This window comes from Cydia fagiglandana, chromosome 11 (assembly GCF_963556715.1).
Source record: "Cydia fagiglandana chromosome 11, ilCydFagi1.1, whole genome shotgun sequence".
Classification (NCBI taxonomy): domain Eukaryota; kingdom Metazoa; phylum Arthropoda; class Insecta; order Lepidoptera; family Tortricidae; genus Cydia; species Cydia fagiglandana.
In genome coordinates, this window is record NC_085942.1 from 8,888,331 (window position 1) to 8,908,639 (window position 20,309).

The 20,309-nt window shown below is 38.3% G+C and overlaps 1 pseudogene; it reads left to right on the top strand.

The window, feature by feature from the left end:
- Nucleotides 1-971: 971 nt before the first annotated feature.
- LOC134668525 (uncharacterized) lies at nucleotides 972-19,700 on the top strand (annotated as a pseudogene).
- Nucleotides 19,701-20,309: the final 609 nt, after the last annotated feature.

Sequence of the window (20,309 nt, forward strand, 5' to 3'; positions counted from 1 at the left end):
GTTGTCGAAGCGATAGCGATTGTAACCTCGGCTAGGCCGGCTGAACGCAGACCTGCGAAATCGACTCCACACTCGCGTTCGCGGCTTCGCCCGCGATTCACGCGCATAGTCTGGAGGGGGCTTAAGGCCCAGGGCTATAACCGCGAAAATCGAAGTTCGCAAATTGCGGGGATTTTTCTCTGTCACACTAATTACGCCTTCATTGGAGTAAAAGAGAAAGATCCCCGCAATTTGCGAATTTCGGTTTTCGCGGTAGCCGCTCAGTAGGCCCGGGCATAGAGCGGCAACATGTTAGGGGCGGCAGTCTACGTATGGGTGCTGAGAAAGGGGCGGCTAGTAGTTACTACAGGGCCTGTGGCCTAGGGCGACCACACGGCAAATCCGCCAGACAGTACCATCAGCCGTAAAAGTGCATGGCGACTATATAAATGAATTAATTCCTAATTTCTCCATGCAATTTCGCAGCTCACTGTGCCTACATAATTACCTGTGTTAGTGTTTCTATTCCGACCTTAGCCAACATGATCATCGGTGGTGCAGAGGTAAGGTATCAATAACTGTAATATAATCCGTGAGAAGTGCGTGAGGGAACCAGGGCAATGGCCCAGTGAACCACAGCCGTGTAATGCAATCAATCTTTGGATGTCAATGGAAAACCCGCTATATTAGATAAGGTTCTAATGAAAATTTGAAAACGAAAACGCACCTCCACATTGAAGAGGAATTACACATGAGAGGGGTGAGCAGTATTTGTCATATTATGTATATGTGGGTAAGGAGCGATTCTGTATTTGTAGGCCTACCCGTCTATAAAAATAAACAGTCAGTCATTGCTTGATCTTGTTGTTTGATTGGAGTGTTCCCTATACTTTTACATGGCGCAGCCGGTTAAAGTGATAAAAAGTGCATAATTTGGAAGTCAGAAGACCAAAACGTTAAGATACTAAGGAAGTTCTAAAAAAAAAACTAAGATGGAATCGGTTCTTACTCCCCCGTTGCCGTTTAAGTTCGAGGAGAATATAACCAATATGGCGTTTGGCAGTTTGTGTGAATCCTGGGAGAAGTGGAAGAATGGTTTTCAAATATACGTTAAGGCATGTGAAATTAATAAGAAAACGGAAGATATTCAAATGAACATATTTTTACACGTCGTAGGGGAACAGTGCCGTGAGATAATAGAACAAAGTACGACGAAATGTACAACATTAGCGACCTTAATAGGTCTAGTCGATAAGCATTTTAAAGCGAAAAAAAATGTAACGGTCGAGCGTCATCGGTTTTTTACTCGTCAACAAGGTGAACATGAGTCCATAGACCAATACGTCTTTGAATTGAGAAAGTTGGCTCAGTCATGCGAGTTTGGTAACTTAAACGACGGGTTAATAAAAGATAAGACTCATATGCGGAATCGTCAGTGCAGCGATTAGGGAGCGGTTGCTACGCGAGGACGACCTAACGCTAAGTAAAGCGTTAGAAATATGTCGGGCTGCTATAGTGTCGAAAATGTATTCGGAGGACATTAAACGAGAGTGTACTAGTGAAATAAAAAGTAACGAAGTGTGTGCGGTAGCTAACAAAGAAGTATACGAGTTAAATCGGTCAGGTGCGAAAGTCGAGGCAAAATCGAGTCGTAGTACGACTTCTGGACGAGGTTGGCGCGGGCGCGGATGGGTGCCTGGCGCGGGGCGCGGTGGCGCGTCGGGCGCGGGCCCGGCCGGCGCTCAGCACCGCGCGCCGTACGCGCATCGCGGAGGGCGGTGCGGCCAGTGTGGCGGTGTGCACAAAAAGTACGACTGTCCGGCATACGGCAGGAGCTGTATGAAATGTTCCAGACCGAATCATTTTGCCAGGATGTGCAGGGTGTACATGGTGGAAGAGTCTGAGGACCAGGTAAATAATATTAATAACCGACCTTGTGACTGTTGTGATGAGTGGAACACGGAATTAAAAATAAATAATGTACCAGTGAGTTTTAAATTGGATACGGGGGCACAGGTTAATATACTCCCCAAGGGTTATTTGATGAAATTAGGTATTGCGAGTGAGGATTTGTTAAAAACAAATACAAGACTTACAGAGTACTCCGGTGCTGGTATTAATGTCATAGGAAAGATTTTCTTACGAGTCAGATATAAAAAAGATTTATATGTATTAGAGTTTAAAATTGTTGATTTAGATTCCGCGCCGATACTTGGACGGGACCCCATATAACCATTCCAGTCGCAGAATCATCAAAGTGGTAACTAAATGTCAGATGTGTCGTAACAGAGCCCACACAATGTGTCTAGAATTGTTTCGAAACAAAGTGTCGTCGCCGTGTGTACACTTTTCCGTAACAAGGTGTCGACACATTTGTGTGCACTTTGCGTGCGGTTTGCGACTAAATCTGACAGCAAATTTGTGACAGCAAATGTCAATATAAAATACCTCTTGAAAACCAAGGTTTGTCAAACTACTATTAGTGTCTCGTGTGCTCGTAAGTAAATTCTAGTAAGTTATCATGGGCGATGCAAATGTTAATAATCGACCAAAATCATATAAACACCCAACACCCGTCAACCTTTTACAGAAAAGTTTTTAAAGAAATGCAATAAGCTACTTAGGTCAGCCAACGAATTCTCCAAAAAGTTGTAGAGGGAAATGCTCGGAACACAATTTTGGCTCTGTAACTTGGTTTGGACAAGTTAGGAGGTGAACATATCAAAAGTCCCCGGCCGTAGCCCTTGAGCGGGGGGAAGAGAGGGGGCTTTGTTTGAAGGTCCCATTTTCCGGTTTTTCGATTATATCTCGGAAACTATGCATCTTAGCGACATGGCCATTTAATTTTATACAAAATGAATTACGTTAATTTAATTTGTTACAAGTTTATTCAGTCAATTTTTTCGATATGTTGAATAGTTTTTGAGATATCCGCTCTTGAAAGTTTATTTAGGGCTCTCAATTTTATCTTGATATATCTACATCAGTGAAGGTGCTAGGCCGTGTATGGTATCGTTTTCGTATAAATCTGGGTTGCTGAATCCATTTAAGGTATCACATTGACACCATTCCACAAAATTAAAAAAAATCTTTTTAGGGTTCCGTACCTCAAAAGCAAAAAACGGAATCCTTATAGGATCACTCGTGCGTCTGTATGTCTGTCCGTCTGAATACACAAAATAGTTCTTTACCTATAGATGACAGGAAAACCTATTAGAAATGTGCAGTCAAGCGCGAGTCGGACTTAATGTACGGAACCCTTAATACGCGAGTCCGACTCGCACTTGGCCGGTTTTTTTTAAACTCCTCTTGACGCTTAACCGCTGAACCGATTTCGTTGAAATTTGGTATAGAAATAGTTTGCGTCCCGGAACAGGACATAGGATAGATCTTATAACCATAATCATCTTTTGAAGGTGTGAAAAGTGGCGTGGAAATTTGTACGGGAAATCAATAACCGCTGAACCGATTTATATTAAATTTGGCATGGTCTACATCTTTGATTTAGTTAAAAATGATAAAAAAACATGACTTCAAACCTAAACTTAAACAGTATTAACTTCAAGAAGTCAATTCTGAATTCCCCCCTACACCTCATTTCACACCTTTAAAGGATGATTTTTGAGATAACTTATTATGTCCTGTCTCGGGACTCAAAATATATGTGCACTAAATTTAAATTAAAACTGTTCAGCAGTATAAGCGTGAAGAGGAGTTTAAAAGAAAGTATTTTAACCCTTTGACCGCCGTTGTCCGGTATACAAGACAACGAGAAAACGATACGCTGGCGCCGTCGTCTTGTATACAAGACACAAATTCAACCACTCCGTTAATGTGAAAATAATAACAATTGCAAATTCTTTTACACTCTTGTTCATATTTTAGGTCTTTGTTTTTTCATTTATTTGCATTTTAAACAAATATGTAAATCCATTCTTTTATAATAAGGCATTTAAAAAAATTGCTCCAAATTTCAACGTTTTTTATGTCCCTCGACGCCGCTGTCTTGTATACAAGACAGCTAGGGATGGGAATGTTAACTCGATATGGGAATTTTCAAAGTAAAATAAAGTCAGAAATATGTTTTTATTTAAGTATTTGAAACCTTGTTAATCGCCAATTGTTGGTAAAGAGTAGGTAATTACTTACTAGAATACGTAAAACGAGAGACAGATAGGCATAATAACTATATGTAAAGTTCAGGCAGCTTCTTTAGCTGTAAAAACTAGGGTCAGACAAGTAAATTTCCCCTTGTGGATTGTTGACTAATTGCAGAAAAGATAAATAAAAAAAATAATTGATTTTATTTTGAGCTGATAGCGTCGTAGTGGGAAGGGATAAACCGCAGCGACCGCTTCGTATAAGACTAGTACAGATGGACATACCTATTTATCAGACTTTAGTTTTTTGTTAAAAGTAAGTACCTATCTAACATTGACATCAATGTGTTATTTTTTTATAACAATTCGTCGTTAATTTGGTAAGATTTTAGTAGATTCATGTATACCAAACTGAAATTATAATGAATGATTCTAATTCCGGAATAATTTCTTCACTCATTGAAAATTCAACCCACGTGTAATTTTCACCAAAACAGTTCCGGTATATTTACGTTATCGACACATGATGCGCGGCTTTAACGTTACGCTAATAAAGTTTACGTACCGACAAGCGCTTACGCCGTTGACCTAGAGGCTATTATTACTTAATCCGCGCGGAAACAGTCCTTGTCGGTCTGCACTGCGGGCAGTCCATACGCGCCGTTGTCTTGTATAAAAGACTTCTCGTACAGCCTAGTGCGGCGATATTACGTCTTGAATCGACATTGTTTAGTGGTTGTTTTTGATTATAAATCCCTATGTTTTAAACATTTTCGGGTGTAAAACATATGTTTAATTTTGGCAATTTGGAAATAAATTAAAGCTGGATAAGAACAAAGCTAAATTGAAAAGATTTTTACCATAAATTGCAAATATCGATAACACTATTTGCAATCCCTAAACTTTTTATTAGTTGTTTACTTAAAATATGCTCTGGCGTGTGAGTGAGCGTCTTTGCGGACTAGGTCCGGCGGCCAAAAGGTTAATAAGTTTATATGTTTTTACTTTGGAATGGTGTCAATGTGATACCATAACTAAATTTGGTACTGTGAATTTATACGAAAACGATACCAAACATGGCCTCGTAGCTTTACTGTTGTAGAAGTCAAAAAAAATTGAGAGCCCTAAATTCTTATTACTTGGCCAAACTTGTGTAGAAGGAAAAGGAAAAATAAAAGTCTTCAGCAGGAATATAAGACACAAATATATTTTGTTTTGCGTTACTATTTCAATCATCAAATATAAACATACCTTGATTATATTATTCTAGTGAGATCCTCATAGATAAACAAAAATATTTACTTAAAAAATTACGAGGTCGTAATGTCACGGAACTTGTGAGAGTAATATGTGAAAAATAAAAACTTTTATGACAAAAAAATCTGGACACAATTTAAGAAGCATCCAATTGCGTCGAGGAATCATCTGTATTTTTGCTTGTTTCATTACCTCCTCGCTTCTTTTTTTGTCCTTTGTATTCTGTAGCAATTTGTTAGATCTGAAAATAAAGATAACTTGCGTCATCACGGATGTCGATTTATAGGTTTTAGGGAGTGCAGAATTCGAAAACGATGATCATTTTATAATCCAAGATGGCGGCTACGTATTTTGTCATAAAAGTAGTCATGAATATCGTTTTATAGGTTTTAGGAAGTGCCGATTTCGAAAATGATGACCATTTTGGATTCCAAGATGTCTGCCGTGCACTTTGTCATATAAGCCGTCATAGATGTTGATTTATAGGTGTTAGGAAGAGCAGATTTCGAAAATGATGACCATGACCAATACAACGACAGCCATGTCGACTTTGGACATAGTGCATGGCCGCCATCTTGGATTCCAAAATAGTTATTATTTTCGAAATCTGCGCTCCCTAAAACCTATAAAACGACAGTCATGACGACTTTTATGACATATTGCATGGCCGCCATTTTGGATTCCAAAATGGTCATTATTTTCGAAATCAGGGCCCCCTAAAACCTATAAAACGACACCCATGACAACTTTTATGACATAGTGCATGGCCGCCATTTTGGATTCCAAAATGGTCATCATTTTCGAAATCAGGGCCCCCTAAAATCTATAAAACGACACCCATGACAACTTTTATGACATAGTGCATGGCCGCCATTTTGGAATCCAAAATGGTCATCATTTTCTAAATCGGGGCCCCCTAAAACCTATAAAACGACATCCATGACGACTTTTATGACATAGTGCATGGACACCATTTTGGAATCCAAAATGGTCATCATTTTCTAAATCTGCGCCCCCCAAAACCTATAAAACGACACCCATGACAACTTTTATGACATAGTGCATGGCCGCCATTTTGGATTTCAAAATGGTCATCATTTTCTAAATTGGGGCCCCCTAAAACCTATAAAACGACATCCATGACGACTTTTATGACATAGTGCATGGCCGCCATTTTGGAATCGAAAATGGTTATCATTTTCTAAATCTGCGCCCCCAAAACCTATAAAACGACACCCATGACGACTTTTATGACATAGTGCATGGCCGCCATTCTGGATTCCAAAAAAAAAAAAAAGGAATTTGATGCCTGTTTCATTCAGAAAAAGGTGCAAGGCAAGGCTAAGACTAAATTTAGCGACTGGGCTACACCGGATATTCACGAGAAAAGACGCCGGCTCTACGACTTATATGATTTAAAGGCAACTGATAAAAGACCGGAATTTCTGGAGTACGTCAAAAATTATTCTAAATCTTTTAAAATGTTGTGTGTCGCCGCTAAAGCCGATTATTTGTCAAAAAAGATCCTAAATTCCAGCGATAAAGTCAAAACTGTATGGCAAGTTATCAGTAATGAAACTGGAAAACGTAAACTGAAGGATCCGCACTACAACCTACGAATTGCTGACACTTTAGTAAGTTCCGACCGTGAAGTGGCAGATCATTTTGAGCGGTTTTTCTCGAATATCCCGGTAGAAACAACAAGATCCCTTAATTCATCGCCAGACGTCGCTGAAGAAATTTTGAAGACAAATGTGGCAGAATGTACAGAAATCTTCAAATTTTCGTATGTCTCATCGAATATAGTTCTTAAGACTTTTAGGTCTTTAAATTTAAAGAAAACAGAAGATCTTTGGGGCCTGTCTGTCAAAGTATTAGATTCCATCATTGAGTCAATTACACCATACTTAGCTGAGATTTTCAACAGATGCATTGATGCTGGAATTTTTCCAGATATTATGAAACATAGCAAAATTATCCCTCTGTTTAAATCAGGAACGAGAACAGATCCCACGAACTTTAGACCGATTTCAATACTACCGGCATTAAGCAAAGTGTTCGAGAAACTTATTCTGAATCAACTATTGTCACATTTCAACAGAAACAAACTGCTTGACAGCAATCAATTTGGTTTCACCAAAGGTCGATCAACTACTGACGCCGGTGCGGTACTTCTAAAACACATCTTTGATGCTTGGGAAAAAGCTCAAGATGCTGTTGGAATTTTCTGTGATCTGTCAAAGGCATTTGATTGCGTTAATCACGAAAATTTAAAGAGAAAATTAAGCCGCTATGGGATAAAAGCTAGTGCCCTTGACCTGGTCTCATCGTACCTTTCGGATAGAACTCAGCGAGTAGTTATTAATGGAACTCAATCGGCGGGGTCCCCGGTAGCCCTCGGAGTGCCTCAAGGTTCAATTCTTGGTCCCTTCCTGTTCTTGGTATACATTAATGACTTACCAAAAGTTGTGCAAGATAGACATGATATAGTGTTATTTGCAGATGACACTTCCCTTATATTTAAAGTGGACAGAAAGGAAAATAGCTTCGAGAGCATTAATGACGCGCTATCTACCATTGTAAACTGGTTTACGGCAAACAATTTGCTTTTGAACGCCAAGAAAACCAAATGCATCAAGTTTACGCTACCTAACGTCAAGCAGGTAAATAACAGCAAGATTAAAATAAAAGGTGATACGCTGGAATTTGAGGACCGAACTGTTTTCCTGGGAGTCACTCTAGACTCCAAACTGCAATGGCATGCACATATAGGCACTCTAGCCGGAAAACTTAGTTCAGCAGCCTATGCAGTGAGGAGAATCAAACAGCTGACAAACGTAGAGACGGCCAGGCTGGTATACTTTAGTTACTTCCATAGTGTTATGTCTTATGGAATTCTGTTGTGGGGAAAAGCGGCAGATATTCAGACAATATTTGTGCTGCAAAAACGAGCTGTACGTTCCATCTATGGACTGGGCGCTCGAGTATCCCTAAGAGAGAAATTCAAAGAAGTTAACATTCTTACCGTTGCATCTCAATACATACTAGAGAATATTATGTATGTTCGGAAAAACATCCACGAATTCAAGGTTAACAGTGATATCCATAACTATAACACTAGAAACAAACATAAACTTGCTGTGCCCGCCCACCGCCTCCGTAAGGTTAGTACGTCTTTCGTCGGGAACTGTACACGTTTTTATAACAAAGTCCCCACTGATGTAGTGGATTTACCACTTCATAAATTTAAGTCGCACATTAAGCACTCCTTGTTACGTAAGGCGTACTACACTGTAAATGATTTTATAAACGATAGAGATGCTTTTAAGCCGGTAGCTTGATTTCATTAGTATAATAAGAATTAAATAAATATTGTTTTTTTTTACATTGTGAATTAAATATGCTAGTGTTGACACAGTAGAATTGACACATGAGACAATGATGTTCTCGCTTGATTATATTGTTTAATTTAATTTTAGTTTTGGACACTTGGAGACCTTATACATCTCTAAGTACATATTTATTTATTTGATTTTTATTTTTGATTGTACATACTTACCTATATTTTTAATGTTTCTGACACTTAGAGACCTTTACATCTCTAAGTCAACTTAGGCTAGTAATTATGTGAAGCTATATTACTGTCTTTTTATGTAACATATGAGCACAAAATGCCGTGTCTTACAGCTACATGTTATTACTATTTTAATATTAATATAGGCCGGTAGCTTGAACATGTCATGCTCGCTTGAAAGTCTTTGCTTACGGTGGCGTTGTTGATCGGGTCGCCACTTTCCCGAATGAAGGTTGAGGGAGGCGATGGCTGAGATACGCGTCATACTCGTGAACGGGTGCTGTTTGTGGAGACTGGTCTGTTAAGCTAACACGAGCTATTATACTTAGTAACTTTTATTAATTAATTACAGTGAGACGCCTCATTCTGTTCTCGTATGTTTCTTTTCTTTTAATGAATGTATTAATTATACAGGATATTGACTCTTGGAGACCTTATACATCTCTAAGGATAACTTGATAAACTATATAATCTTATAGTTCTGACACCTAGAGACATTTACACCTCTAAATATTATAGATTTTTTTTGTGTGTGTTTTTTTATCTGTATTTTGTATGTAATTCGACATTAAGAGACCATATACATCTCTTAGTAATTGTAATACGTTAGATTGAATTGTTAGTTTTATTTTATAAAATTGTTGATGTTATTATTTTTGCTTTTATGTAAATTCAATGTTGACGTGTAAAAGTGCCCTTGTGGCCTATTTGCTGAATAAATGTTGATGTTGATGTTGATGATGTTGGTCATCATTTTCGAAAGCGGGGCCCCCTAAAACCTATAAAGCGACATCCACGACGACTTTTATGACATAGTGCATGGCCGCCATCTTGGAATCCAAAATGGTCATCGTTTTCGAAATCTGCGCCCCGTAAAACCTATAAAACGACACCCATGACGACTTTTATGACATAGTGCATGGCCACCATTTTGGAATCCAAAATGGTCATCATTTTCTAAATCTGCGCCCCCCAAAACCTATAAAACGATACCCATGACGACTTTTATGACATAGTGCATGGCCGCCATTTTGGATTTCAAAATGGTCATCATTTTCTAAATCGGGGTCCCCTAAAACCTATAAACCGACATCCATGACGACTTTTATGACATAGTGCATGGCCACCATCTTGGAATCCAAAATGGTCATCATTTATGAAATCTGCGCCTCCTAAAACCTATAAAACGACACCCATGACGACTTTTATGGCATAGTACATGGCCGCCATTTTGGATTCCAAAATGGTCATCATTTTCAAAATTGGGGCCCCCTAAAACGTATAAAACGACATCCATGACGACTTTTATGACACAGTGCATGGCCGCCATTTTGGATTCCAAAATGGTCATCATTTTCGAAATCGGCACTCCCTAAAACCTATAAATCAAAAACAAAGTGTTTGGCTACCATCTGCATGCAAGACATTTCTATTATTTTTACGTACAAAAATGGCCCCCTGTCAACTTCCAACCGAGATTTAATCGATAATTTATTCGATTAATATTCAGATTAATTCAATTTAAATCCATGTTAGGTCGACTAAACTAATCGCGATTAAAATTTGAGGATTAAGTTTTTTTATTCCATTAATTAGTCGAATAAACAGTTAATCTATTAAGTCCCATCTCTGACCACGGCATTTTTACACTTTGAGAATATCTGAAAACAAATGAACACAAGGAGCCATTTTGCGAATCCAGTAACTTTGTTATTACTTTTGACAGCGCGTGTCATGTGTCTACACAGAGTCGACACAAAGTCGAAACATTTGCGACTACTTTGTGACTGCAATATTTCTCAGCCTTAAACCATATTTATACATCATAATTAACAAGTTTCGTAGTATGTAAAGCGTTATTTCTGTTATTTTAGTATAGTATACGCATCGAAATACTAAAAATGCATCAAATAATATAGTTATGAACACAGGCACTGAGAAGTAAACAATTTCATTTCCGGCTAAACTAAAACAATGTGGTGGCGCGTTGATTATATTACACTTAGCAAATCACTCGAGCAGTTTAATTCCCCATTATATTTTAAGTCCTATTGTAATATAATTGCAAACAATATATAATTACGTCTTGTAATCCGTTTTAGAGATGGCGTATTAATGTCACTTATTTTTATTTAACTATTTTTCCATCTGACAGTTTCCATTTGACAGGAACAAAATGAACGAATGAACGAATGATTTTGGCATAAAGTAGTCGCAAACCCGAAACAATGTGTGCACACGGCGACCACACTTTATGTCACTTTGTGTCATGTGTCGACCCTTCCCCATTTCTGGTAACTGTGTCGACACGGCGACGACTCTGCGACTGGAATTGTGACCGAAACAGATGGTGTCGACACAAGATGTGTCTACACTGCGTCGTAACGGCGACTGGAAATGGTTGTATGGGACGCGTGTAAAGAGTTAAATTTGGTCAGGCGAGTTATGTCTGTGGAGCAGTCAAATGATGATTTTCCGGATTTTATAAAGGAATTCAGTGATGTTTTTCATGGTATAGGTTGTCTTCCTGGCGAGTATAAAATTCAGTTAAAATCAGATGCGGCACCGGTAATTCATGCACCGAGGAAATTACCATTTGCGATAAAAGATGCGGTTAAAAATAAGTTGTTAGAGATGGAGGCTCAGAACATAATTGCTAAAGTTGAGGGTCCTTCGGACTGGGTTAGTAGCATAACGGTAGTTAAAAAATCAAATGGAGATTTGCGGATTTGTTTGGATCCAAAAGAGCTAAATAATGCTATAAAACGAGAACACTTTAGGCTTCCAACCATCGATGAGATAGTGTCAAATTTGTCAGGCGCGCGGTACTTTAGTACCCTTGACGCGAGCTCAGGTTTCTGGCAGGTGCGGCTAGACGAGACTAGTAGGTATTGTACATTTAATACGCCTTTTGGAAGGTACAAGTTTTTAAGAATGCCATATGGAATCTGTTCGGCGTCTGAAGTCTTTCACAAAAAGATATATGAAAATTTTGATGATATTGAAGGGGTATGTATGTACATAGATGATTTATTGGTGTATGGCCGTACTAAGGAGGAGCATGATCAGCGGTTGAAAAATGTGTTGGAGAGGTGTGTGAAAGTGAACCTTAAGCTTAATAGAAATAAATGTCGGTTTGGTTTGCAAGAGATAAAGTATTTAGGACATCGAATAACAAAGGACGGTCTGAGTCCGGATGACTCACACATAACAGCAATAAAAAATATGCCTACACCCGTGAATAGGAAAGATATTGAACGATTTTTAGGGCTTATTACGTACGTAGGAACGTTCATACCAGATTTATCAGATAAGACTCAACCATTAAGAGAGTTATTAAAAAAGGAAATTGAATGGCATTGGGATGAGTCTCAAAATAAATGTTTTAATGATCTTAAAGAATGCTTGATAAAGAGACCAGTGTTACAGTATTATAGCATGAATCAGCCAATAGTCATTTCAGTAGATGCCAGTAAAAGCGGCCTTGGCTGTTGTCTGATGCAAAATAACCTACCCGTATGCTATGCTTCCAAGTCGTTAACCAAAACGGAGCAAAAATACGCACAGATTGAAAAGGAGTTGTATGCCTGTTTGTTTGCATGTGAGCGATTTTATCCGTACATATATGGAAGATCGGACATAACGATCGAGACCGATCATAAACCATTAATTAGTATAATTAAAAAGCCTATAGTGGACTCGCCATCTCGCCTACAAAGAATGTTATTAAGGTTGCAGCGTTATACGTTTAATTTGGTATATAAGCCAGGTAAACATCTGTATATAGCGGACACGCTGTCGCGCGCATACGAGCCGGGCGCGAGCGTCGAGCATGCTGGCCGCGAGGCGCTGCACGACGAGGTGTGCGCTGTGGAGCGCGCACTGGCCGTGGTCGCCGACGACCACATCACCGACCACCAGTTCGTCGCGTTACAAAAACAAACTGACACCGACGACGAACTAGTACAGTTAAGGAAATGTATTTTAAAAGGGTGGCCGAATGATAAATAATAATTTGGCCAAGTCCGAGATAGCTCGAGGCATTTAGTGTTCCGTACGGCTACCATCAGTTTGGCATTGACATAAACGATATCGTGAACGTAATTTACTTCCTATAGGTATATCTCTTTCGCACTAATATGTCAGTACGAGCGAGATGCATAGAAAGTAAATTACGTTCACGCCCACGGTAGCGTTTATGTCAATGCCAAACTGATGGTAGCCGTACCGCTCGCATCGTTACATTTTACAGGGGTTGTTTGCCTGTTTTTAGGATACCGTATTCAACTACACACACAGAACAATAGTACAAAGTGTCTAAGTGCGAAGGCTGAAGGCCGAGCTTTAGCAAAATGTCATCGCTTTAGCACAGAGCAATAGTACAAGTGTCTAAATATGAAGGCCAAAGGCCGACCTCTGCGTAGCCCGAAGGCCCGAAGCGTCCAGGATGTCAGTGCTTTAACGCAGAACAATAGTACAAGTGTCTAAAAGCGGAAGCCGAAGGCCGAGCTCCGCGTAGGGCCGAAGGCCCGAAGCGTCCAGGATGTTAGTACTTAAACACAGAACAATAGTATAAGTATCTAAATGCGAAGGCCGAAGGCCGAGCTCCGCGTAGGGCCGAAGGCCCGAAGCGTCCAGGCTGTCAGTTCTGTGTTTAACCACTGACATCTTGCAGGCTTCGGGCCTTCGGCCCTACGCGGAGCTCGGCCTCCGGCCTTCGCATTTAGACACTTGTATTAATTACCTGTGTTTAGAACTGACCTCCTGGATGCTTCGGGCTTTCGGCCCAATGCGACTTCAGCCTTTGGATCTTGCGACTTAGACACTGTACTTAAAAATACTTGGAAAAGTTACGGGAGGCGCGCGTCTGTCGGACGCTTCGGATCTTCGAATCGCTCCTTCGGCCTTTGCATTTAGTTAGATTCTTGTACTATTGCTTTGTGTTTGAATACCGAAGTCGAGCATCTCGCGAATGCTTGATGTACAATACAATACAATACTCTTTATTGCACACCTCACATACACGTAGTTTACAATAAATGGACAATAACATAAACAAAGACAGTAGAGGTAACAACAGGCAGTCTTATCGCTTAAGAGCGATCTCTTCCAGACAACCTTTGGGTATCGGAGACATAAGAATTAGAATATACGGTAGGTGGCGCAAAGAAAAAAATAACTTAACAACACAAAATATTACTATAGATAAACATACTTAAATACGTATAACCATAAACATACATAGACATACATAAAAAGTATATATTAAATAAAGAAACAACAGTGTCAATATTATAAAAATGAAAAACTAAGGTAGGGAAAGGTAGTATTCCTTAAGGTTTGATTTGAAGGAGGTAATAAATTGAGAACGTCTTAACTCGACAGGGAGGGAGTTCCATAGTCGATGTATTATAATAATTTAGAGTAAGGCCAAGCGCGCACCACGATTTTTTGTCCTGCGATAATTTTGTCGCAGAAATGCAACGTATGTGTTTATATGTTAGTGCGCGCATATGCGACAAAAAAATCGCAGCGATTTTAAAATTGTGATTTGTCACATTTTTCCGCGATTGTCGCAAAGTGATTGCAGCATGCGGAGTTGTATGGCCCCGCGCGCACTATGATAATAAAATCGCACCCCGGCCGGACCTCAGTCGGCATTTCGCTCTCCAAACCCCAACATCTCGGCACCTGCATCTCCAATGGAGTCTCAAAATGAGACGCTAGATGTTGACCATTTAATTATGGAAATAGACGGGGATCACCTTTGTGTTATAAATGCTCAAAGTCATACAGCAACGCATCACGTTTCATGACAAGCGACTGGTACGAAATCCATGTTGAGAATGAACAAATCGTCGACTTTTTCATCGCAGTGCGCGCAGTGAATTTTCTGCGATATACTTAGGGTCTCCCCTGATATATCGACGCGCATTCGGCAAAAGCCGATAGGAAAAAGCTTTATGTCCACGCAATAAGAGCGAAAAAGCCGTCGACGCGTCGGCAGGCGCCGGCCGATGCGAGCCGAGCCGAACGACGACTTTTTCGCTGTTATTGCGTGGACATAAAGCTTTTTCCTATCGGCTTTTGCCGAATGCGCGTCGATATATCAGGGGAGACCCTTAAACTAATAACGCATAGACAGATAGTCCCCATACGGCTAACCTGCCAAAAGTGAAGCCGAAACACGATCGATGTGTGCGTGGAACGCTCGTGTTTTACGCTCAGCAAACACACACATATATACAAAATATGTTGCCAGTATTCATTTACTTCTCTCAAAGTAGAGGAATTTTAACAACATCCACACTTGGTTATTAATAATTTGGAAGTGTGTAGATTCGGTTTTGTAGCAAAAGCTTTTTGTTTATTTCGGGATTTGTTGCATTTCTGTACTTTGTGAAATAAGGATTAAATAAATAGCTGATAAGTTTTTACTATTTTTATTTATTTAACAAATGTGCATTAAATAATAAGAATAAATTTAAATAGGACAGAGCATATTCGACTGTGTTTAGTCCATTTCCAATGTTTCCATATTGCGTCATTCCGATCAGTCAGAAAACTGAAACGAACATGACACAAAATAAAAATAAGAAAAAAGTAAATACTTACCTAAATAATTAGCTTAATTATAATTTTCTATAATTATACAATGAAATTTAATTGAGCGTATTTATTTTAGAATGTAGACGCCATGTCCCATTTGGAGGAAAAAATATTCACTACACTGGCAACATTTAGAAGAAATGGCGGCTGACGAAAATTTGGATTTTTGTATTTACGATTATGTAAAAATATCACATTAATCTCGATACTTACGCGTGAAATGCAATATCAGGCGGTTTGTTTTTATTATATGATGTGTTGTGACACCCATTCACTGTACAAACAACCATCTTTCCTGTAGTTTTTGAATTTTAAACGGGAGGTGTACACATACCGATTTGACTTTGAGTACTGCGAGGGCCGTTCGAATACGACGATACGAGTGTGACGTGACACGTGACGTCGCACTTGAAATGGCTTCACTGGGGGTGTACGAACTAGGAATCTACGCCTTATAAATCTATGGCGATATATTACAGCGCGATTCTAAAATCGTGTCGCAAAAATTAATATCGTGGTGCGCGCTTGGCCTATAATACCTTAAATGTATACTCCTTCAATTTGAATTTAGAACTCATTATTATATTTTATTTGATTTTGTTTCTAGTTCTATGCCATATATAGGGTAAGTGCGTCAGTTTTCCGTCCGGTGTCAGTTTCCGTCCACTTGACGGATTGGTAAATAACACATTTGATTTATAATTTGCTACTTGCGAAATATAATTTTTATGTGGATAGTTAAATTGTTTACATATTAAGGGTGCAATAAGTCCAAATTTGTGCAGCAATGAAGTATTATACTCAAATTTCGTCAAGTGGACGGAAACTGACACCGGACGAAAACTAGCACAATGACCCTATAGACTTTAATATTATTTAGAACTGCTAAAAAACAAGATCGGCTTACTTTAAATATTTCGTCAATTTTACCTTTGTTTCTAAAAACTGTGATATTTAACTGTCATATACGTACTATTAATGCCTTCCAAAATTATTTTCTCGTAACAGGACTGAGGGGCTACCGCGAAAACCGAAATTCGCAATTTGCGGGGATCTTTCTCTTTTACTCCAATGAAGGCGTAATTAGAGTGACAGAGAAAAATGCTCGCAATTTGCGAACTTCTATTTTCGCTGTTATAGCCCTGAATCTTGTTGCTCACCGATCCGTTCAAAAATATACATAAGTACTGAATATAATTAATAGTTATTATAATTATACAATTGATACAGAAATGTAATGGTACTTAATGAAAAGGAATATTGTGTATATTGTTTCGACGAATCAGATACTCTCAATAAAATCTATACATGAGGCCAAAGCTGTTCATAAATATTAAATGACTTTATTATCTCTATACGCCTTACTAACTCTATGTGTCCTATTGTGGAAAAAAAAACACAACGACAGTCAAGAACGGAATTCTTAATTTGAATTTTTCAGATTCGTGAGATGCCTAGTCCATTGGTTGGAAAGCCCGTGCGAAATTGAAACTTATTTGCAATATAATAAGGTCGTATTTTGTAGATCTCTCTCATACTTATAGTAGGCTATTGAGATAAAATTAAATATCCCACAAAAATAAGCAAGCAGAATTAAACTTTGTGTCAAAGACATAAGTCATAAATTTCAATGCCAAAGTTTTAACTTAGGATGTTTCTCGCCTAATATGAATTGACCAGTGTAAGCATCAGTTAGCTAGCCCTAAGCAACCAAAGGTCAAGCTGCAGTTGAAAAACTAATAAAGATAAAGTTAAGCTGATAATTTTCCCGCCGTCTCCATGCTTCTTTAAGTTGGGTATTGACTGGTCAGCTGCCTGTTAGCTATAGTTTTCGCGAAAATCGCCAGGACAGAGGTGAAAATTTTTGTATGAAAACTTGCAACTTTAAATGCATTTTTTTGTAACATGGCAAACCTGCATGTACAGTCACCGCGCGCACTGGCCGGTTGTAAATAAAAAAGCTAAGGGTCTCGCCCGTCTTTTGTTTTTTATTCATAAATTTTTCCTTTGGAAATGTTGTTGGAGATAGCAATTCTGTAATTATTATTTTAATAATACTGTATGGTTATAATTAGTGATAAAGTTTAATACTAGGGCTGCCACTAATGCAGGTAAAGTTTGTATAATTGTATATATAGCATTAAGTTTAGGTTTATGTTGAAATTAAACCTAATCCAAGTCTTATTTGTATAATACATGTCACTGGTTCTTGTAACGGAATAAGGCTTGGGTTAGGTTTCGACTACAAGTCTAAGAACGTACGATTGTTCCAGTCCTTTCTTCTACCTTTAAATTGAAGAGCTATTTATTACTGTTGCTGTTTATTATTTGGACGTTTGCTGCTGAAGCTTTTCTCTACCCACGGACCTCGCTGAGCCTGCGTTGCCAAAGCTGACTCCCGCAACCGCGGCCTCATAAAGTTGATCGTACGGTTCGACAAAGAATGGGATTCAAGAACGCTAAGGCCAGTGACGATATTTTATTGGTTTAGATTCAAGTACTGACAGAAACTAGTTTATTTTATTGTACCTACATATTTTCATATTATATTGTTTATTGCAAAGAACTTGGTTTTCTTTTACCGCTCTAGCTAGCCGGTTACATTTTGACGAAACTATTGCAGTCTAAAATGAAGTCAAAATCAGTCCATCGACTCAATTTTTTGCAAGCTTTCTAATGGTACCCCACACGATTCTTACAAATGAAAAAATTTTCAGCCTACCCCTCTCAACCCCCTAAATTTCCCCCTTTAATAAGAAATAAGCAGTTTTGACTTATTTACAATATGAGTGGTGGTAATTGCTATAACTGTTCCAAATTTTAGGTATCTATGTCAAACGGTCTCTGAGAAAAACGTATTTAACTGATTTGCAAGACCGAAGTGATCCCATAAGTGTTCCGTAAACAAAGTTTTGTACGGAACACTAAAAAGATTTAGCAGACGTATTAAGGCCTTATTGGACTTACAGGGATGAGTTAACTGTGGGACAAGGGTTAGTTTGGAAAGGGGATAGGATAGTTATACCTAGGTCTCTAAGAAAGGATATGTTAACAAAACTACATATAGGGCACATGGGCAAGGAAAAATGTAAATTACGAGCGAGAGAAATAATGTTTTGGCCATGTATTACTAATGATATAGACAACTTGATAAATAATTGTAATATATGTTTGTCGCATAGGAAAAATAATCAAAAGGAAGAATTGATTCCACATGAAATTCCAGATGAACCGTGGGTCAAGATAGGCGTGGATTTGTTTCAGACACAAGGGGTTGACTATTTATTAGTAGTTGACTACTACAGTAAGTTTATAGAAATTACTAGGTTGTCGTCAACAACATCTGATTACGTCATATCAGCTCTTAAAGATATATTTTGTCGCCAAGGGATACCTAGCATAGTTATGTCAGACGGTGGACCTCAGTTTACATCCTTAAGTTTCAAAAAGTTTGCTGATGAATGGCAATTCACTCATAAAAAGTCGTCTCCAAGATATGCACAGTCTAATGGTCAGATAGAAAGGACGGTACAAACTGTTAAAAATATTATAATTAAAACAAGTGAAAATCGCACTGATTTCAGGCTGGGTCTTCTAGAATATTTAAATACGCCTTTATCTAATGATTTAGCATCACCAGCTCAACTACTGCAAAGTAGAAAAATGAGAAGTATAATTCCAATGTGTCCAAAGCTCTTAAAACCAAAAATTCAACTTTACGTAAAAAATAAGTTACTTCATAAAAAACATATACAGAAAAAATACTACGACCGTAACGCTAAAAACTTGCCTATTTTATTGGTGGCGGATAAAGTTAAAGTTCTATTGGATCCAAATAAAAAAGGTTGGTCATCTGGGACCATTTTAAAAGTTTTAGGCCCACGCAGTTATAAAATTAAGTTGTTAAACGGTAACGAAATAATTAGAAATCGTCGACATATAATTAGCGACTCGCCGCACAGAAGTGACTCGCCTGATATGTATTCATTCTTTGATTTCGATGACGTAATGCCATCCTCGTTATCAAGTGCTGACACTGCTCCGCACATGGTAAACAGCACTGTACCAACTAACGGTAATAATCTTGTTACTCGTTCCGGCAGGATAGTGAGGGCTCCAGATAGGTGGGGTAACTGGACTTAACAACAGATGTCGATGTTCAGCGAAGGACGGGAGACGCATCCCAAATAATTTACATGTACACAAAGATACCTATTGTATTATTAATTAAACAAATTTAAAACAACATATTTGTCGTAATAAGAATTGAAATTAGTATATAAGTAAGACTGTATTACGATGTAGGTACCTACTAAACAACAACTGCAATTCTATTTTAGGTACCTACTTATATGTTTGCATGAATTTGTAAGTTTTTAAGTAAATGTAGATGTCATAGCAATGTAAACCTTTTTGCCTAGCGACTAAGTCGAGTTTTGAATAGCCTGTTGTGCAATAATTTTATTTTATTTTATTTTATTAAGGTTCACCAACAATTGTTGACATCGAAACATTTAAAACGTACAAGCTATACATGAAGGGAGTGATGTCACAATCACTTACAGGTAAACACCGCATGCAAAACATATATAAGTAAACAACTAAAGAAATATCTAAATTAAACTTATTTTCTAATTATTTATGTTTAAGGAAATATTTTCGGACAGATGTTATAAATTTATTTAGTGGGTCATAGTGCATATCCGCCTTGTCACAGCAACCATTAGCAATTTTACATAACCTGCATATTGGAGAGTTAGTGCCTAAAACTGATCTTCTAAGCGGGGCGT